At 40.4% G+C, this 21034-nt stretch overlaps 1 protein-coding gene and 1 non-coding gene across 2 annotated transcripts in view; one reads left to right on the top strand and one right to left on the bottom strand.

Moving 5' to 3' along the window:
- The window catches only part of SAMD5 (sterile alpha motif domain containing 5), a 485760-nt gene that overhangs the window by 337889 nt on the left and 126837 nt on the right, over nucleotides 1-21034 (top strand). The window lies entirely within an intron of this gene.
- On the bottom strand, nucleotides 6856-6926 carry TRNAG-UCC (transfer RNA glycine (anticodon UCC)). The gene has a single exon. It is a non-coding gene; the product is annotated as a tRNA-Gly (tRNA).

The following is a 21034-nucleotide window of genomic DNA, read 5'->3' on the forward strand; positions in this document are numbered from 1 at the left end:
GCTTGGCCAGAAAGTCTACCTGTATTGGATACAGACCACACCCCCAAGGAAACTCCAACTGATTGGCAGCTTATAACAGATCCCACCACAGAGATGATTACGTTATATCAGATCTCATCATGGAGGTGATTACGTCAGCACATAGCTGCCAAACTATATCATAACCACCAAACCACTGAGAATCATGGCCCAGCCAAGTTGACACACAACCTTAACCATCACAATATACCACAAAAGATGCATGTGGCTTCTGTTAGATAATACTTTATTAATAAAAATATATATATATTATGATAAGACTTTTGTCATATTTTAGTGAAATAGGGGCATGCAAGCAGGAAAATAGAAATAAAACCTGTTCCTTGTTTTCCCTCAGTTGCTTTGAATACTTTATGAAGAGGCGTTTCTCTTGGGAGGCCTTACAGTAAGAGCCCAGCCAAGCAGTTAGCACCATCCCCTGGTAAACTGTGATGGGGGCTGGGGCCAGCTGCATGCTTTGCCATATGGGGGGCAAGCCACACAATGACCATGCCATTAATACAGGCATGTATTTTCTCTGCACTGTAGGTGATTGATTGTTAGCTGGCTGTGCCCACAAAAGTAAGAGTATTATAATTCCAAGGAGTTGCTAGCATTCATTTTTGTTTTTTATCAAACTTTAGATGAAGGTTTACAGAGCAAACTAGCTTCTCATTAAACAGTACACACATTGATTTATGACATTGGTTAACAACCCGCATGTCAACACACTCCCTTCTCGACCTCGGGTTCCCTATTATCAGCTTTCCTGTCCCCTCCTGCCTTCTAGTCCTTGCGCCTGGCTGGTGTGCTCTTTTAGTCTCGTTTTGTTTTATGGGCCTGTCTAATGTTTGGCTGAAGGGTGAACCTCAGGAGTGACTTCATTACTGAGGTGAAACGGTGTCCAGGGGCCATACTCTCAGAGTTTCTCCAGTCTCTGTCAGGCCAGTAAGTCTGGTCTTCTTTTGTGAGTTAGAGTTTTGTTCTACATTTTTCTCCAGCTCTGTCCAGGGCCCTCTATCGTGATCCCTGTCAGAGTAGTCAGTGGTGGTAGCCGGGCACCATCTAGATGTGCTGAGCTCAGTCTGGTGGAGGCGGTGGTGGTTGTGGTCCGTTAGTCCTTCAGACTAATCTTTCCCTTATGTCTTTAGTTTTCTTCATTCTCCCACGCTTCTTGAAGGGGTGAGGCCAGTGGAGTACCTTAGATGGCTGCTCACAGGCTTTTAAGACCCCAGATGCTACTCACCAAAGTAGAATGTAGAACATTTTCTTTACAAACTATATTATGCCAATTGAGCTAGATGTTCCCTGAGACCATGGTCCCCACAGCCCTCACCTGGCATTCCCTTTTTATCTCTAGAATTGATCCTGTTAGAAAAATAGCTTTTTAAATTTTTAGTTTTTAGCAAAGCTTTGGCTTTTTTTATTTTCCCAGTTTAAAAAAAATGAATTGAATGCATAATGCATTGAATCTTAGTAGTTCTTTTAGTGTAATTTCGTCAGCTGTGTATGAAACCCAATTCATCACTTGGTTTAAATCAACTCTGCTGAGTCAGCAGTGTGAAGACTGAGCTACGGGGCTTAGAGACGTGCTGGTGGCAGTGGTGGGAAAAATGATTTGTTTGCTTTTAGAAATGTATGCAGCCTAAACCAAAGCCCAATTTATTCATATTATGCAGTCCTTTTGAAAGAAGATGAGCATTCCATCAAATAATTTTGTTACATATCGAAATGGACAGAGGCGAAATCCATGACGTTAGAACTTAATTAAATGGACCTTGGATTGCATGTATAGTGACTTACCACAACAAAATAGAATTTAACATGCTGTAGTAAAACAGGAATTTATTACCAGAATCACTTATCTGTCCTGGAGCCCTGTGCTTATCTTTCTGCCATTTGTCCAAATGTGGTTCTCTTTTTATTTCTTCTATTTATATTATTTTCTCCATGTCTGTTTCTTTGTTTATATAGATTCTGTATTTGCAGAATCTAAAAATCTCAGTGTTTTTCCTTCATGTGGAAATTTATCTCTCATCCCAAAAGCCAGTTATAGGACAAATAACTGATATCCAGCTGTTGGAGCCTAAGTGTGGGGTTCCTACACTCTCCCCAGCTTAAATAAGAAGCCACTGGCACCACTTGGCTCTGCGCTTGAGTCAAGAGCAATCAGTGATGTCACTTAGAAAAAAAGAAGCTCAGAGAAAATAATTTTTCAGATTATTTTACTTGTAAATACGTACGTTGGGTTGTTTTTTTAAAGCAACATCTTTATGGGAGGCAGATTTTCTAGAATAGCCTTATTATTACTAGGATTTTTTTTTTTTAATAATTTTTAAGATAAGAATTAATTTTCTATTTCTTCATTATTCACAATTACATAATACATTTTTATTGTGTTCATGTGTGCCTGTTAATTTCAGAGACATTCCTATCAGTATCTTGATCATTCCTTCCTGAGGGCCGGTTTGGACCAGGTGACACCAGTATGCTTTCTCCAGTCTTTCTGGAAGACACTTGATATCTCTTTAATAGGACCAGACCCATGGCATCCTCAGAACAAAAAGATGGCCCTCATGCAGTGTGAAACCATGGCTAGCTTTTGAACAGAAGAGTAACTGAGCTTCAGGAAGATTTGTCTGTCTTCATATGCATGGTAGACTTGGGTGGAGGAAGGGGCTTCCACAGGCACAATGAGGAGTCAATTGCCCTGGACTGCACAGAGGGTCTGGTCAGGGCTCCACCTCTGCCAGTGGCCATGGAGTGGGACAGAGGGGCTAGATGGGTCCTGTGGAGGATAGAACTGACTGGTTTTGGTGGCGGTGGAGGATGCCATTGTTGTAAGACCAAAGAATCCAAGAGAAGTTTTAGACACTGAGAATGAGTAGCCGGAAGGACTGTCTAGCAAATAGCAAAGATCCAGAAAACTCAGGATTAAGCTGCAGGGATAGCTAACGAGTTTCCTTTTTGACATCTGGAGGTAGAGGTGCCATCTGTTTGGTGACATGCAACGAACAGATCTCCTTTCTGGGACATAAATCTGAACTAAAAATAGAAATCTCTAAGTCGTTTAGGCAGATGTGGGAGTAAGAACCGGAGAAAGGATGGCATTCCCGTGGAGAAAGTAAAGTGGACTCACAGCAAGGGCATTTAGGCAGAGATGCCAGAAGAGACCGAGGAGGTCAGAGGGAGGAAGATGAGAACCCAGGGAGAGGTCTCCAAGAAGCCCAGGGTGGAGGATGTTTCCAGAAAGCAGGTTTGAGCAATGAATTCAGATATTCCCGAGACATGGAGGAGGAAGAAGACCAGAAGGACCAACTGGGCTGGTCGTGGGATTGGACAGCTAGGATATTTTTCTTTTAAAAGCACATTTTCCGTTCTGTGATGCAGTCAGGAATGCTGTAGGAAGTAAGGACTGGGTGCTGGGGCGATAGCGTGCTGGTTACATGGAACATCGGTGATGGTGTTGCTAGGTGCGACAGAGTCAGCTCTGACTCATAGCAACTGCATGTACAACAGAACGAAACACTGCCTGGTCCGGCGCCGTCCCCATAATTGTGCTATGTATGTTTGAGCCCATCGTTGCAGCCACTGTGTCAGTCCATCTCGTTGAGGGTCTTCCTCTTTTTCACTCACCCTCTGCTTTACCAAACATGATGTCCTTCTCCATGGGTGAACATGGTTGGCTACTGCAAATGCCCCGTCTCAGTGGCCAGCCTTTGAAAATATTGTGTGTGTGTGTGTGTGTGTGTGTGTGTTTGTGTGTGTGTAGGGGGTGTAGTGAGTGGGAGAACCCATGCCCTATTTCATCCCGAGACAGTTGTTGCCATGTAAGAATGCAAGCCTACTGTTGCCAGCAGTTTTGGCTTTTCCAAAAGAAATAGGCAGTCTGACTTTTTTAATGTGAAATTTGTACATTTTTAAATGTTGGCTCAATTTTTTCAAAACCTTGTCCAAATGAAATAAAGCGTATCTGCAGGTGAGACCCAGCCCCTGAGGCTGTAGTTTGCTACTCTGGTATAGATAAGGGTTGGCGAAGATTCTCCATGAAGAGAAAATGGGAGAGAGTGTCCCTAGAATAGTGCCTGGCTCATCACAGGCACTAGATAAATATTTGCTAATGAGGAACAAGGTTGTGGGAAGATTATTTTTAGGTAAGAAAAAACATAGGACTCTAGTGTAGCTGTGATAATACCTGTCATGGATATGTAAGCCAGCTAAAAGAAAGATAGCAAAATTAAAAAAATGAGACATTTCTATTTAAAATAATTTTTTTCATTCCCTTGTCAATATTGGTCTCTCATTATCTATTATGATTATCTTCACACCACTGGTAATTGGCAGAAGCAGCAAAACAAAGATAAATTTGCAATATTGTTATCACTATATTAGTACCACTGAAGATCAGTAATTATCAGAACTTCAAGAGTAACACCTCTAAATCAGTTGAAAAGCACACCCTATGTGTTCTCTTGGGAATGTATTTAACAATAGTCAAATTTTTCTGCTTGTGTTAAATAAGTCAGGGTATGGACTTTACATGTAGGACACAGACCGATAGGAAAGGAGGAATGTAGAAATATACATAGGCTATACGTGTACAAAGGGTTTCCCGGGTGGCGCAAATGGTTAACGCGCTCAACTGCTAACCAAAAGGCTAGAGGTTCTAGTCACCTTGGAAGAAAGTCCTGGCAACCTGCTTCTGAAAGGTCACAGCCATTTAACACTTGATGGAGCACAGTTCTACTCTGACACACGTGGGGATGTCACCAGTCTGAGTCAACTCAGTGGCAACTAATTTTTCCATTGAAACACAAGTGTTGCCCTGTAGTATATGTATGAGTAGATGCTCAAAAAGTGGTTTGGTTCAGAACACTCTCTAGTCTCTTTAACCCTCTACAAATTTTTCTACTTATTAGTCTCAATCTTTTCCTCCATACATTTTTCTACTCATAATCAAATAGAGTTGAAATCACAAATAGTTTAAAGCCCAGACATACAGATGGGTCAATTACTGAAAGCCTTTTGTGAATTCAGAGTGGGGAAATTGAAGTAAAATATGTCTGTGGACTTGCTTGTGTGTTTTTGCCCCCCTTAAAATGTAAAAACTGTATCAGGATAAATATCTTCAAGATCAATATTGTCACCCTTTAGCAGATGAGAAAACTGAGGCTCAGAAAGGTCATGTAACCTGCTCAAGGGCACAGACTTAGGAAGCCTACAATGGAATATAATACAGTCTGACTCCCAAGACCTTGCATCCTGAGGCAGCTTTAGGCAAATTAAGCTGAGAGGCTTGTTCCACTGAGTTGCAGAAGTAAAGCTTTCTTTTCTTCTTAAGGTAACAACAGACTTTCTTTTGCTCTAGCTTTTAGGGATGGCTATAGTTTTCCGTTTTTCTAGAAGAAACCACAGAAGTAGTTGTTGACCTCAATACCAATGATTTTCAAGAGGAATCTTAAACAATTGCAGGTCAATGTCTAAATTTTAGTTGTGAAGGCTGTGGGACTCTTTTGTTTCTTACCTATTTTTTTATCTTTGTTTTTCTAGCATTTTGTTAAATTAGTATTTTATTGTTGGACTTGGCCAAATGTGACACCCTAGAAGGGGAAGCTGAGTGCCTACTCTATGTTCTTTGCCCCATCCCTTATCTCTGTAGAGTCAAAATTATTACATAAAAGTCTATACAACTGCAAAGGGGATTAAGGCTACAGTTAATTAACCTTTCCTTTCAGGAAGCCTTTGAAGAGATGCCTACAGTTGGATCAGGTATGGGGCCCCCTGGAAAGCATTAATATGCTTTTTTTTTTTTTTTTTCCAGAAGCTCTAATACGTATCTCTGCTCTTTGTCACAGATGAAAATAAGCACCTAGGGTTTTATCTTTTTTACTGAATGTATGTGTGCATTTGAATGCAAAGACATAAATATTTAAATATATAATATATAAGTATATTCACATATAGCCAAAAGTAACCAATGCATCCCTTTGGACAGATGTTAATAAGATGATATGGTATACAACTTTGTAGGACTCTATTTTTTTTTAGGCAGAAATATGTTCCTCTGCAACCACACCACACAGACTTAACATCTGTTTTAGAGTGTGTTAAAATCCAGCAACTCAATGTCAATTGAATCTGGCTTCATGGTATTGCAAGCTTGATTATGGCTCTCACTGGGGAAGGAGAGCTTTCCGATGTCATCCAAACCTCCAGAGCACCATTCAAAGCAGCTGGTATGCTATATATTACATAATTATGAAGCACACAGTGTAGTTTAGAATGCTTAAGAGGCACTAGGGGCTCACTTCTCAAATATTTACAGCCTTTTATTCTTCTAAAAACAATAATTTGCATGCCTAAAATGATATGTGTACCTTTGCCATGCAAATTTCCTTTGGTCTTTTATTTTTTTCTTGGAAACCTTGCTCTGAAAGTAACAGTGTTTAGCAGTGAATAGGCCAGAGGGAGATGTAGTTGGCAAGAAAGGAGATCTTCAATGTTTCCCCCAAATTTTGAGTAGTCAGGGGAAACGGGAAGGTCTGAGTAGGATCCCCTGCTGAGGACAGGCATGGCATCTCAGGTTACTGTTGTTATTACTAGCTGTTGTCTAGTTGACCCTGACTGATGGCAACCCCGTGCACAATGAAATGAAATGATGCCAAGTCCTGCATCATCCCCATGATTGCTTGCAGATTGATCCATAGAGTTTTCGTTGATTGATTTTTGGGGAATTAGCTTAGTCCGTCTTAGTCTGGAAGCTCTGCTGAAAGCTGTTCAACATCCTAGCAACACACGGAGCCTCCATTGACAGATGGGTGGTGGCTGCATGTGAGATGCATTGGCTGGGAATTGAACCCAGGTCTCCTGCATGGAAGGCAAGAATTCCACCACTGAACCACCAATGTCCTCAGCATCTGAGAAGAGCCTTTGCCTTGAAAGGGATGGTTAGACACTTAATGCCCATCTAATCAGCCAGCACTGGTGACTGTTGCTGACTCGGAAGAACAATAATGATTTTGGGGTTCCTAGATCCCAACATAAGGCATTCAGAAGAGGCCTCATGTTACGGGTTGTAAACGTGACCATTCTTAGAGGTCAGTGGCTCTTGTCTTCGAGTGAGTTTCTGGTGCCCATCTCTGCCTTTCCAACTGCCGTCCCCGCTTCACAACACTCACTCAACCACTCATTCAGCAAACAGGAATCGTGCCGATTGTGTGCCAGGCAGTATGCTGGACAATGGGAATATAAACGTCAACGCAATATTAGTTCTCCTTCAGACACTGTATTGTTGAAGAGTGGGAGAAAGGCATTGAAGTAAATCAGTGGGTCCAGGTGTCAACGGCATGCTAGCAAAAACAAGTGTCTGAAATGGAAGGGTGCCAAGGAGAGAGTGTTCACTTCTACCTGGATAGCAACAAAGATCAGGAAGAGCTTTGCCATGGAGGTGGTGCCTGAGGCAGACACAGCAGGGAAAGCTTTTTTAGAAAGAAGGGCTGGAGGCAGGAAAGGCATCCAAGAGTTTTAAGTGGGGGAAATGACATGCTCTAACATTTTGTTTGTTTAATAATTCCACGTTTAACCAAGGTTCTTGAGAACTCTTGGGAGTTGTAAGCTTCTAAGCCGCTGTATTTTTTTGGAGTGGTCTCTGACTACTAAGGGTCAGTGTCTTGGTATTCACTATTTACTGAGAATGTCCCAGATAGTAGTACTGCCTGGTTAAATGGGACCCTCCCATGGGCAAGGTGGGGGCTGAATATCCTAGATCATTTTGGTGTGATTTCTCCCCAAAATAGAATCCAAAGTTCCCGTAGCTCTGGTTCCATAGAGAAATAGTTGGTAAATTTGAGCAAACTTTGATAAAAAAAAAAAAAAAAAAGACAAAAACCAAACCCATTGCCTTCAAGTTGATTCTGACTCATAGTTGACCCTATAGAACAGAGTAGAACTGCCCCACAGGGTTTCCAAGGAGCTGCTGGTGGATCAAACTGCAGACCTTTTGGTTAGCAGCCAAGTTCTTAACCACTGTGCCCCCAAGCACTTGGATAATGGACTGAAAACGAACAAGCTCCTTTTGGAGCTTAAGCTTAGCATACCCCTCTTTTTTATGAGACTATGCTGAGAAAAATACATTAGAAAGAGGAATAAATAGCTGGATCAAAGAGGAATAAATAACCGAATTAAATACGTGTATGTGTGTGTGTGTATAAATGGTAATAATATATTAAATGTGTGCAGAATATATGTTGCTGTTGTTAGGTGCTGTCGAGTCGATATTCAACTCATCGTGACTCCATCTAATGGAGTAGAACTGCCCCGTAGGGCTTGCTAGGATTTAATCTTTACAGCAGCAGATTGCCAGGTCTTTCTCCCATGAAGCTGATTGGGTGGGTTTGAACCGCCAACCTTTCAGCTAGCAGCAGAACACTTAACTGTTGCACCACGGGGGCTCCTTGCAGAGTATATATTAAAAAAAAAAAATTACCATCGAGTTGATTCCCACTCATAGTGACCCATTTGGACAGAGTAGAACTGCTCCATAGGGTTTCCAACGAGCACCTGGTGAATTCAAACTGCCAACCTTTGGTTAGCAGCTGTGGCTCTTAACCACTACGCCAGCAGGGTTACTGAGTATAAAATATTAAATATATACAGAGTACCTGTGACATTTTATCACATATTAAAAGGCAAGAAAATAGGCCAGAATCTCAGTAATGGTTATCTTTGGGCAGAGAATTACAAAAGACAATTATTTTTTTATGGTTTTTTGTGTCTTGTAAAATTTTGTTATGAACCTACATTCATTTTAAAAACAGAAAAATATTCTTTTCCTATCGGAAGTAAATTTTAGAGGAGGCAAATTAAACAAAATTCTTCCTCAGGAAGGGTCAATGGTGATGCTGCTAAAGGAGTGGGCCCAGAACAACCCTCGCAGGCAGCCAGCTATGACCAGGCTAGCCTCAGACTCGTGCTCTGAAGATATGGTATCCCATGCGCTCTGTTCATTTATTCATTCAGCAGCGGTAAGAGTACCTACTGTCTGCTGATACCAAGACATAGATCAGTCAGCCCCTGGCCTGAAAGGGCCTCTAGTCTAGCTCAGGAATGAGACATGTAGCCGAATACATGCGAATACATTACAAGCTGTCTTAGTGTCCTAGTGCTGCTGTAACAAAATACAACAGAGTGGATGGCTTCAGACAACAGAAATTTATTGTTTGGAATGCTGGAAGGCTGAGATCTGGATGATGACTGTGTTAATTCTTTCTGAGGCTTTGAGGAAGAATTTACTCCATACCTCTCTCCCTGCTACTGGTAGCTCCAGGCGTTCCTTGGCTTGCAGCTACAACATCACATGGCTGCCTTCCCTCTGCCTCTTCTCTGCTCCTCTCCTATAAGGACTTCACTCAGATGGGAGTAGGACCCACCTGACTCTGGTATGTTAACAGATAACATCTTCAAATACCGTATTTCTAAACAAGTTCACTATCTTAGTTTCCTGTTGTCCTTAGGTACCATGGAGTCAGTTCCTATTCATAGTGACCTTATGTACAACAAAACAAAACATCCTCACAACAGTTGCTATGTTTGAGCCCATTGTTGCAGTCACTGTGTCAATCCATCTCATTGAGGGTCTTCTTTTGTGGTGACCCCCTACTTTACCAAGGAGGATGTCCTTCTCTAGGGTCTGGTCCCTCCTGATAAAGTGTCCAAAGTACATGAGATGAAGTCTTGCCATTCTTGCTTCTAAGGAGCATTCTGCCTATACTTCTTTCAAGACCGATTTGTTCGTTTTTCTGACAGTCCATGGCATATTCGATATTCTTTACCAACACCATAATTCAAATGTATTTAATCTTCTTCGGTCTTCCTTATTCATTGTCCAGCTTTCACATGCATATGAGATGACTGAAAATACCGTGGCTTGGGTCAGGCACACCTTAGTCCTCAAAGTGGCATCTTTACTTTTTAACACTTTAAAAAGGTCTTTTACATAGAATTTGCCCAATGGAATATGTCATTTGATTTCTTGACTGCTGCTTTCATAGGCATTGATTGTGGATTCCAGTAAAATTAAATTCTTGATAACTTTCATCTTTTCTCCATTTATCATGACGTTACTTTTTTTTTTAATGGTCCAGTTGTGAGGATTTTCATTTTCTTTATGTTGAGGTGTAATCCATACTAAAGACTGTAGTCTTTGATCTTCACCAATAAGTACTTCAAGTCTACCTCATTTCAGCAAGCAAAGTTGTGACATCTGCATATCATAAATTGTTAATAAGGCTTCCTCCAGTTCTGATGCCACATTCTTATTCATATAGTCCAGCTTCTGGGATTATTTGCTCAGCATACAGGTTAAATAAGTATGGTGAAAAGATATAACTCTGACACACACCTTTCCTGATTTTAAACCACACAGTATTCCCTTGTTCTGTTCGAATGACTGCCTCTTGGTCCGTGTACACATTCCTCATGAGCACAATTAAGTATTCTGGAATGCCCATTCTTTGAAATGCTATCCATAATTCGTTATAATCCACACAATCAAATGCCTTTGCATAGTCAATAAAACACAGGTAAACACCTCTCTGGTATTCTCTACTTTCAGCCAAGATCCATCTGACAGCAGTAATAATGTCCCTGGTTCCATGTCCTCTTCTGAATCTGGCTAGAATTTCTGGCAGTTCCCTGTGGATGTACTGTTGCAACCATTTTTGAGTGATCTTCAGCAAAATTTTCTCTGCGTGTGATACTGATGATATTGTTCATTAATTTCCGCTTTCTGGTGTATCACCTTTCTTTGGAATGGGCACAAATATGGATCTCTTGCAGTCTCTTGGGCTGTCTTCCAAATTCCTTGGCAAAGATGAGTGAGTGCTTCCAGCATTGCATGCACTTGTTGAAACATCTCAACTGGTATTCCGTTAATTCCTGGAGCCTTGTTTTTTACCAATGCCTTCAGTGCAGCTTGGACTTCTTCCTTCAGTACCATCAGTTCTTGATCACATACTACCTCCTGAAATGGTTGAATGTCAACCAGTTCTTTTTGGTACAGTGATTCTGTAGATTACTTCCATCTTCTTTTGATGCTTCCTGCATTGTTCAATATTTTCTCCATAGAATTCTTCAATATTGCAACTTGAGGCTTGATTTTTTTTCTTCAGTTCTTTTGGTTGGAGAAATGCCAAGCATATTCTTCTCTTTTGGTTTTCTAACTCTTAGTTTCCTAGGGCTGCCATAGCAAAATACCACAAAGTGGGTGGCTTTAAAGAACAGAAACGTATTATCTCACCATTCTGGAGCCCAGAAGTCCAAATCAAGTATTGGCCATATTGATTCTTCTGAGGGCTTTGAGAGAGGAACTGTTCCATGCCTCTCTCCTAGTTTCCAGTTTGCTGGCAGTCCTTAGTGTTCCTTTGTTGTTCGTTGATGTGTCTTCACATGGCATCTTCCCCATGTGTGTGAGTCTGTTTCCCTGACTGTTCTCTTCTCTTATAAGACACTATCTATCAGGAGGGATTAGGACTAGGACCCACCTTACTCTGGTATGACCTCGTAAACCTAACTGATAACATGTGCAAAAAATATGTATATATATGTATATATACACAGAGAGAACAAACAAATCTGTCTTGGAAGAAGTACAGCCAGAATGTTTCTTAGAAGCAAAGATGGCAAGACTTCCTCTCATATACTTTGAGCATGCTATCAGGAGGGATCAGTCCCTGGAGAAAGACATCATGCTTGGTAAAGTACAGGGTCAGCAAAAAAGAAGAAGACCCTCAATGAGGTAGGTTGACACGGTGGCTGCAACAATGAGCTCAAGCATAAGAATGATCATGAAGATGGCACAAGACTGGGCAGGGTTTCATTCTTTTGTACACAGGGTGGCTATGAGTCAGAACTGACTCGACGGCACCTGACGACAACATATTTCCCCAAACAAGGTCACATTCGGAGGTACACAGATTAAGATTTCAACATATCTTTTGGGGGGACTCAAATCAGTCCATAACAGGTTTATAGATAAAGGTGTTAGTATTTCAACATATCTTTTGGGGGGACTCAATTCAATCCATAACACAGGTATAATAAAAGATTTCTTAGCAAGTTACAAAGGGAAAATGGTGACTTAATATGTACCCTTTGCCTAGTGCATTTCTGCTTTCCTTGGGCCTGAAAGACTGCCCCAGACTTCCTTCCAGACATCCCTTATTTCATCATCATCATCATAGTTGAATGTTCTCTTGAGTGTCATATGCATTTCTGTCATGATGTAAACTCCCTGACAGCCACCTTATGTCACATTGACATTAATCTACCCCACAATGCCTTGCATGCAGTAGAAATTCAATGCATATTTATAGCATTAGTGAATGGTCCAGTGTTGTGTGAGACTATGCATTCAGCGTAATAGAAAATATTTCATGTCAGGCTCAAGAAAACTGTTTATTTTATAAACCTGGCAACTGCAGTCGTGAAGGAAAGTGGGTGGCTAGATCTGATATCAGTGAGTATTGATTGATTGATGCTTCTCCCAGTTGCCATGTGGCAAGGGAAGAGGATTCTTCAAAAAGTTAGTGGCCTCTGACATGCAACAGTGTGTCTTTTTTCTTCATAAATAGCCTTTTCTATCAACTGCACCATGCTGTGCACCATGCAGAAAGTATATGTCCCTCTTAAAAATAGGGAAAGACATAAACACTCTTTACTAAAACATGGTTGTGTGGTTTTAAAAAGGTGATGCACAGCAAACAAATTACTTGCAGAGGGTTTGTATGAATTATTATAATCTCCATGGGAGCCTGGCTTTTATGTGATTTCTGGGAACTGCGTGCATAGTAGCATCCATGCTATTAGCTCACAGAGCCCCACACCCCTACCATGAGTGTTATCCTTTAATTTCCACACAGCAAGAGTGACAGGAGCTAATTGTTTGGCTCCTGTGTACACCCTTCCAAACCCGGTGAGTTGACTATTTTACATAATAATGTGAATGGCTAGTTGAAGTTCCAATAACAGAGTTTCTAAACCTGCAACTAGGTTGTGTCAGGAAAGTTGGTTCCATATGGTGAAAATAAAAGCTATTTTAGTGAGAAGAAATCCTTCCAGAAAAATGTATTTTAGTAAAAAGGGTAGCTTATTTTTTAGAAAAAACAGCTTCTTCTAAGTGCATATTACACTAAGGTGTATGTGCGAGGGTGTGTGCATATGTAGGTGACACACATCTTTAACGGAATAAGCCAACCCACTTCAGCCTTGGACAGTTAGGAACAAGAGGTTTAGGGACTTCCAGAGGAGGGGAATGTCACATGGAATTGAACTTGTGCTATGGCTTGTGAACCCGTTTGGAGAATGAAATTGATAGTTTCTGCCATTTATCAATGCTCAGAATTTTAGTGTGCCGGACAAAGCGGCATGGGGAAACTTTTGGGGTTGCTGCATATGGTCACTATCTTGATTGTGGTGATGGTTTTACAGGTGGATACATATGTTAAAACTTAACAAATTACATACCGTAAATATGTGCACTTGGATGTCCATTATACCTCAATAAAGTTGTTTACAAACAAAAAAAACGAACACAATTTTAGTACTGGATTGGAAATCCCCTGTACACAACTCTCATGAAGAGTCGTCTAAGCCAATCCAAAGTTCAGTGTGTTTAATCTGGCAAATGCCTACACGTATCATTCCTCCAACCATCCAGAATCTAGTGAAAACCCAAAAAACCAATCAGTTGCCATTGAGTTGATTCCAACTCATGGCGACCCCATGTGTGTCAGAGTAGAACTGTCTTCCACAGGGTTTTAAATGTCTGATTTTTCAGAAATAAATCACCAGGCCTTTCTTCCAGGGTACCTCTGGGTAGACTTGAACCTCCAACTTTTCAGATACCAGCTGAGCACATTAACCATTTGCACCTGGGAAAATGATACATAGTGGGTGAGTTTTGTGATAAGGATTTGTGCAACCATTCAGCATCTAGGACAGATCACTTGTCTGGAACTATCTTTGGCCTGGAGATAGGGACCAAGGTGTACCATCACGATGAAGTCAACAACTTGGTTATAATCCAGACATCAGATTTAGAACTGTGACCCCAGCAAGTTACAGTTACTCCTGCAACCCTTCCATCCTACATGACCACTGTGAGGTCCTACCATGTTTAAATTTCAGATTCACCCACGTTAACTGGCTTGGCAATACATTTCTTGGTATTTAGACAAAGCTACAGCAATAAAGCAAAAGACAGAGTTTACAAATTCCAAATGAATTTTAACAAAGGGCAGCCACCCAAGTACAGAGGAGCCTCTATAGAGGAAGACAAATTTATACTCAAAAATCCCAGCCTCACCCTTCCCATCTCCAACTGGTGCAGCCCTGGGCTTTGGAAAGGGCCTCCCCAGATCTATACCTGTTGGGCCCAAGCCGAGGGGTTTAAGAAGTTGCTGGAGTTGAGGGAATGTGGGTGAGGAGAGAGCCTGAGAAATGGAAGCAGATAAGGAGAGGTGGGATGTCAGCTGGTGTGTCCCTCCCCATAGTTCCCCCAGTTAAGTTGGTGATTCCCTCTTGTTCCTTCTTACTGCCTCACGTCCAGAGCAAGGTGCACCCTGGCACCTGGGCGAGGAGAGGAGGGGGGACCAGGAAGGCTGGAGGGGGTCAGAGCATGGGTTTGCATGGGGAGGACAAAAGAAATGAGAAAGGCAGCAGAGCCTCCCAAGCAGAGGGGAGGTGGTGCAGCAGTCAGGGTGGCCGCTGGACTGAGTGCAAGAAAGAATTTCTTTGATAGTTTCAACTGGAGAAATTAGATACCTATTAGTTTTTACTTCTGTATCCCTCCTTTTACCTTCATTACTTCTGTTCTCCTGCCTAAAAATATTTCTGTATCATTTCCAATTAGAATCAACATTTGAAGTTCCAACTTATTTTTTTAGAGGATTTTGACAAACACAGCATCCTGATATTCCAATGTTAGAAAAAATATAGAACGTGAGAATTAAACAATGATCATATCTATTTTTCTGAACATCTAAAAAAAAGAAAGCACAATTATTCTTTATAGGTTGGACTATCCCATTATAATTAACTTTAATCCACACTAAATGGGCTTTAAGAAAACAGGCTTTTCTCACCTTGGTTCGATTTCATTTCTTCAGCTTTAATGATTTGAGGTTTAAAAAAAAAAAAAAAAAAGTAGCTCCTGCTAATTTCTGTTAGCCATGCACGAATGTAAATGGTAATGAGGCCTTTGTGTATGTGTCGGAAATTCAAAATCCATCCCCAGTCTATTAACTCTGTAAAGAAAGTTACACTGTAGGAGGCCATAGCAGTCTGAACAAAAAGGCTCCTATTGTACAAAACCAATTTCCATTTAATCACGTTGGGCGATACAGTGTTTTGTCTTGAATGATATTTGTGCACCTTGAGCAACGGCTGGCCTCTGCACCATATAGGGGAGTTCTATCACTTAGCTGGGTGTGAAGACCCAAGGAAAGAAGTGCTTACTGAGTGTCCCTGATAAAATTGTGGAGCTTTGTAACAGCATCGCTTCATGGCAGCATCCATTGCTATTTTTGTCAAACTAAAATCTAGTGCAATGTGTGTACCATCTAACTGATTTACTGAGAAAACAGCAAGAGACTTCTGTAAATTAAAAAATACCTCATTTTGGTTTTAGGTCTTTCCTTCTTTTTTAACATACTAAGTTTTGTTAAACGAGCCCTGATGGGTCCGTGGTTAAGAGTGTGCCTGTTAACCGCAGTTCAAACCCACCAGCTGCTCTGTGGGAGAAGTACGTGGCGGTCTGCTTCCCTAAAGGCTGCAGCCTTGGAAACCCAATGGGGAGTTCTACTCTGTCCTGTAGGGTCACTACAAGTCGGAAATTACTTGACGGCAATGGGTTTGGTTTGGTTGAAGTTTTGTTATAGTTATCAGCTTCCTTTTTATGTTGCAAACTACAGGGCCTGGCACATAGTAGGAACTCAATAAATATGTATTTGATAAATGAGTAAATGAATGAATAAACAAATGAAATGTCTCTTAAGCAAAGGATGCAAAATAGCATGCCTTGATAGTGCCATTCTCCTCGCAAGCTGGTTTCATTTTAAGTGTTTATTTCCTATAATTTTCTTGTCATGCAAAAATTAGCACAGAATCGTTTACCATAGATACGGCATAAAATGACTTTGGGCTTGAGCCCAAATAAAATTTGCCATGTGGGCAATCGTTGGATGGTTTTTATATTTTCACAGCATTTTAGCTCAGTGACGAATCTCAGTGTCCTACAAGTCTCCCACCCATGGTTCTGCAAAAACCTGGGAAGGGCCCTGTCAGCAACCCGATTTTAATAAAGGCAACACACAAAAGCCTGCCTAGGACTGCTTGGGGGTGAAATGGAGGAGCCTGAGCACTGTGTTTAAGAAGTGGCGCCACACTGACATGCTGCAGGGCTTTGCCTTATAAATCGATGCTGATACAATCCTACAAGTCCCTAATCAGTTTGAGATCATGCTCTGGTGTGTTCTACAGCAGACAGATTGCAGTTTTCACTTTAGTGTTCTGGTGAAACAGAAGATGATTGGAAAAGTTACCCTGCAGTCTACCTGTTTAATAGCTTACAAAAAGGTAATATCTCGTGTTCATTTAGTTGCTACAGAATTGAAAAAGTAGATGCTAGCGTCGTCCTCTTCTAGACGTCCACCTGCTTCCACACCGCATTGTATTTTACATTTGTGTGTCTGTAGATGTAACTGATATCCCTCCTCCACCCCCAGACTACGCATTCCTCCAGAGAAAGGTCCACCCAGATGCTTTACATTGTTGTAGGCATCCCTAGGGCCGAGTACATATTCCAGATATATTTCAGAATGAAGTAGTAGAAATACACCTTTTAAAGTTAAAATTGGAAAAAAAAAAAAAAATGAGGGTCTTCAATATTGACTCAGACATGCACTTTATAATATTATCTATTTATATCTGTATCTAGAGGTCCCTGGGTGGCGCAAACGGTTCAGTGCTCAACTACTAGCTGAAAGGTTGGTGGTTCAAACCCACCCAGAGGCACCTCGGAAGACAGGCTTGGTGATCTGATTCTGAAAGGTCATAGCCTTGAAAACCCTATGGAGCAGTTCTACTCTGCACACATGGGGTCACCAGGAGTCAGAATTGATTTGATAGCAATAGGAGTATCTGTGTCTACAAACTTAAAACTAAGTATGAACTTCAACGTGTAAAATACGCGCTGGTTTACATAATCAATCCCAGTGGTACCAACAGCAGTCATTTAACACGACAGGTGGTATTGTTTTGGTGACACTGGTTGGTTGTATGCTTAAGAATTTTTTTAAAAATCTCTATATTTTTATCACTTGCCATTTTGTCTTTCAATTTTGAATATGATGGGAAATTATTTGATTCATCATCATCATCCTAGTTATTTTTCCTTTTAACGGTGAACATGAATTTAAATCACCATTTATCTAGATAAGCTGATTAATACAGCACCTCAAAATATGTCTTTTTTTTTTAATACCAAATATAGAAGATTCTTAATTGCACACTTGCTGCTATAGTTACTATGAATGAAGTATATACAGTCGGGACACCCAGGTCATAACATTAATATGGAACTCACTGTCACAACAAGGTGTTTGATTTCTTCGTTCTCATACCAAAACTTCATGCTCAGACGGCTGAAACCTCACAAGGTGTCTCTGAGGCAACTTTGCATAATTTTATTTGCTTGGCAGCTCTTAGTTATAAAGGGTCATCCAGCTGATGCAGAATTTTACATTTTTTGCAGAATTTATGAAACCGTTATCCATGCTTCCCGTTCCCCTGCTCCAAGGTTTAAAAAACATCATAGTTATTGTAGTTGCTGTGAAGTCCATTCCCACTCATGCACCCCACGCGTGCAGAGTACAACTGCTCCACTGAGTTTTCAAGGCGGCGACCTTTCAGAGGAAGATTGCCAGGCCTGTCTTCCATAGTGCCTCTGGGTGTGTTCAAACCACCAATCTTTTAGCTAGTAGTCAAGCTATCACAGTAAACATACTTTGAGCGAATAACTTAAAAAAAAAAATTGACCTGATTTAGAAGAGTCCTTAAATAATAGTTTGCATTTTTTCTTACATGCTTAATTTCTTTATTTTTAGCTTTTTTCCTGACTTGATGGAAAAAGAATAAAGTTGCCAGATTTCTAGTAAATTGCATGTTTCTTTAGTGGATATCTACAAAATACTAGAAGTAGCAAGCTATAATAAATTTGAGGAGCTTCTCAACTGTTTCTCCAAGAGTGTCATATTGTTCTCAACCCAAATTGTGCCAGGGCTTAAGAGATTCCTAAACTTAAGAGCTATTAGAATTCCTCTAAGTCTTTTATACCAGTACAGTGTTACTCCAATGGCTTTAAAAAGAATCTCAAAAAAGGATTATGGCACTTTAGAGTTTAAATGCCATTAATAGAACTTGCAGTTTCGTGCCTGGATACCTACATTTTAGAAAGTAATTAGGCAGTAGAAGAATTAAACTTGATGTTATAGACGAATAGATTATAGGCTCTTTTATAGTGCTATTTTATAGAGTTATTTTTAAATCATAATCACGGTGATTCTTTCATAGCTTATTTAATATTTGTTGTTGTTAGGTGCCATAGAGTCAGTTCCAACTCATAGCGACTCTGCGTACTATAGAATGAAGCACATCCCGGTCCCGCGCCATCCTCACAATCATTGCTATGTTTGAGCCTACTGTTGCGGCCACTGCGTCGGTCCATCTTGTTGAGGGTCTTTCTCTTTTCTGCTGACCCACTACTTTACCAAGCATGATGTTCTTCTCCAGGAACTGGTCCCTCCGATAACATGTCCAAAGTATGTGAGACTTCTTTGCTTTTTAACACTTTAAAAAGGTCTTCTGCAGCACATTTTCACAATGCAATGCGTTGGTTGATTTCTTGACTGCTGCCATGTGTATCGTTTGTGGTTCCAAGTAAAGCGAAATCCTTGACAAACACCAGTGTTTTCTCCATTTATCATGATGTTGCTTATTGTGAGCATTTTTGTTTTCTTTATGTTGAGTTGTAATCCATACTGGAGGCTGTAGTCTTACTGTAGTCAGTAAGTGTTTCAAGTCCTCTTCACTTTCAGCAAGCAAGGTTGTGTCATCTGCATAACGCAGGTTGTTAATAAGTCTTCCTCCAATCCCGATGCCCAATTCTTCTTCGTATAGTCCAGCTTCTTGGGTTATTTGCTCAGCATACAGATTGAATTAAGTATGGTGAAAGGATACAGCCCTGATCCACACCTTTTCTGATTTTAAGCCACATGGTATCCCCTTGTTCTGTTAGAACGACTGCCTCTTGATATATGTACAGGTTCTTCACAAGGACAATTAAGTGTTCTGGGATTCCCATTTAATATTTAGGGACTTTAAATGAAACAATAATAACAGCAACACCGCCAACCTTTTCGTCAGCAGTCATAGCTCTTAACCTCTGTGCCACCAGGGTTCCAACAATAACTTATATTTGATAGATACAAGTAATGGAATTTCGAGGTACACTTTAAAACACATCATCTCATTTGACCCCTCTTCACTGAAAGTTGTTATTACTCCTATTTTAAGTTACAAGAAAGTTTAGGCTCAGGGAGGAGCAGGGTCCCTTGTACCGGGTGCAGCTCATCCTCAGACCCAGGTGGACATCCTCAGTGCTCAGAGCCTGTCCATCTTCAACCCTTAGAGTCCTTGGCACCTTGGAATGTCTTCTAGCTTTTTTAATTCTGTGTCTCTAAGCTTCAGTTTACATAAAAAAAAAAAAAAGTTGCCATTGACTGAATTCCAACTCATAACAACCCTGTAGGACAGAGTAGAACTGCCCCATAGGGTTTCCAGGGAGCAGCTGGTGGATTTGAATCGCCGACCTTTTGGTTAGCAGCCGAGCTCTTAACTACTGCATCGCCAGGGCTCCACAGCTTACATTTTGCTTTGTAAAATTATGATAAACTGGCCTCTCTTAAGAACATAATTCTAATGCATGAAATTTTGGAAATGAGTTTGGTAACTGTGGTCACATCCCAAGACTTTAAATTTTCAGCATCTTTGAGGAACTGTGAGAGTTAATATAAAATTTACTGTAGACTATTTAAACAAGATCACAGTTTAATATACAAGTGTTCACAGGTGTGCCACTTTAAGAAAACCTAGTACAGGGTAAAAAAACAGCTCACAAAACAGGTAAACTAGGAATTGGTTAACTGTATTAAAAAAAAAAAAATGGATGCTTTATAAAAAGGTCCCCAGGGTTCCTTTATGTGCTCAGTTCTCCTGGTGCATTTAAATGTTTGATTGTAGATCATTAACCACTTGATGAAATGGCTGGAAAAAAAAAAGGGAGGAAAATAGCTAAAGGTTTGGCAGCCAATATTAATTACAAAACAGCCAAAAAAGATGATAATGCATTTCTGAATTTAAAAGGTGAACTAATTGGGAAAATTTCATTTGAATCGCACAAATTTTATTTATATGTTTTTGTGAAAGACCCTATAGTTTCCTAAGATTCTTTGTTACCTAAATTACTAATGTCTTGCATTCATTTATTCAGTACATGATTATTGAATGTCTAATGTGTCCCAGACACTGTACAAAGAGCTGGTGAGCAGAACCAGTCATGGCCCCTGACCTCAAGGAGACCACCCTCTAGTATCTATTAACACTGTTTAACTTTATTTTGAAGTTTTTTTATGGGGATAGAAGATGTGAAATTATAACGAAGAATAAATAAGTTCTCTTAAAAATGTCCTCCAGCATCTCCAGGGATAGCATCTTTGGCTTTTGTAGGGCATTTCCTTATACACTTTCTGTAATATGTTATTTTAATGAATGATCATTACTTTCTGGATTATTTGTAGAAGATAAAGGGAAAAGCTTTTCTTAATTTGATTCTTGGCATATTTATATGGATATTTTGAGGCTCTACAAATGGCAATTATCATAAATATCCCAACTGGCACAT

This window comes from Elephas maximus, chromosome 1 (genome assembly GCF_024166365.1).
Source record: "Elephas maximus indicus isolate mEleMax1 chromosome 1, mEleMax1 primary haplotype, whole genome shotgun sequence".
In the NCBI taxonomy this organism is placed as follows: domain Eukaryota; kingdom Metazoa; phylum Chordata; class Mammalia; order Proboscidea; family Elephantidae; genus Elephas; species Elephas maximus.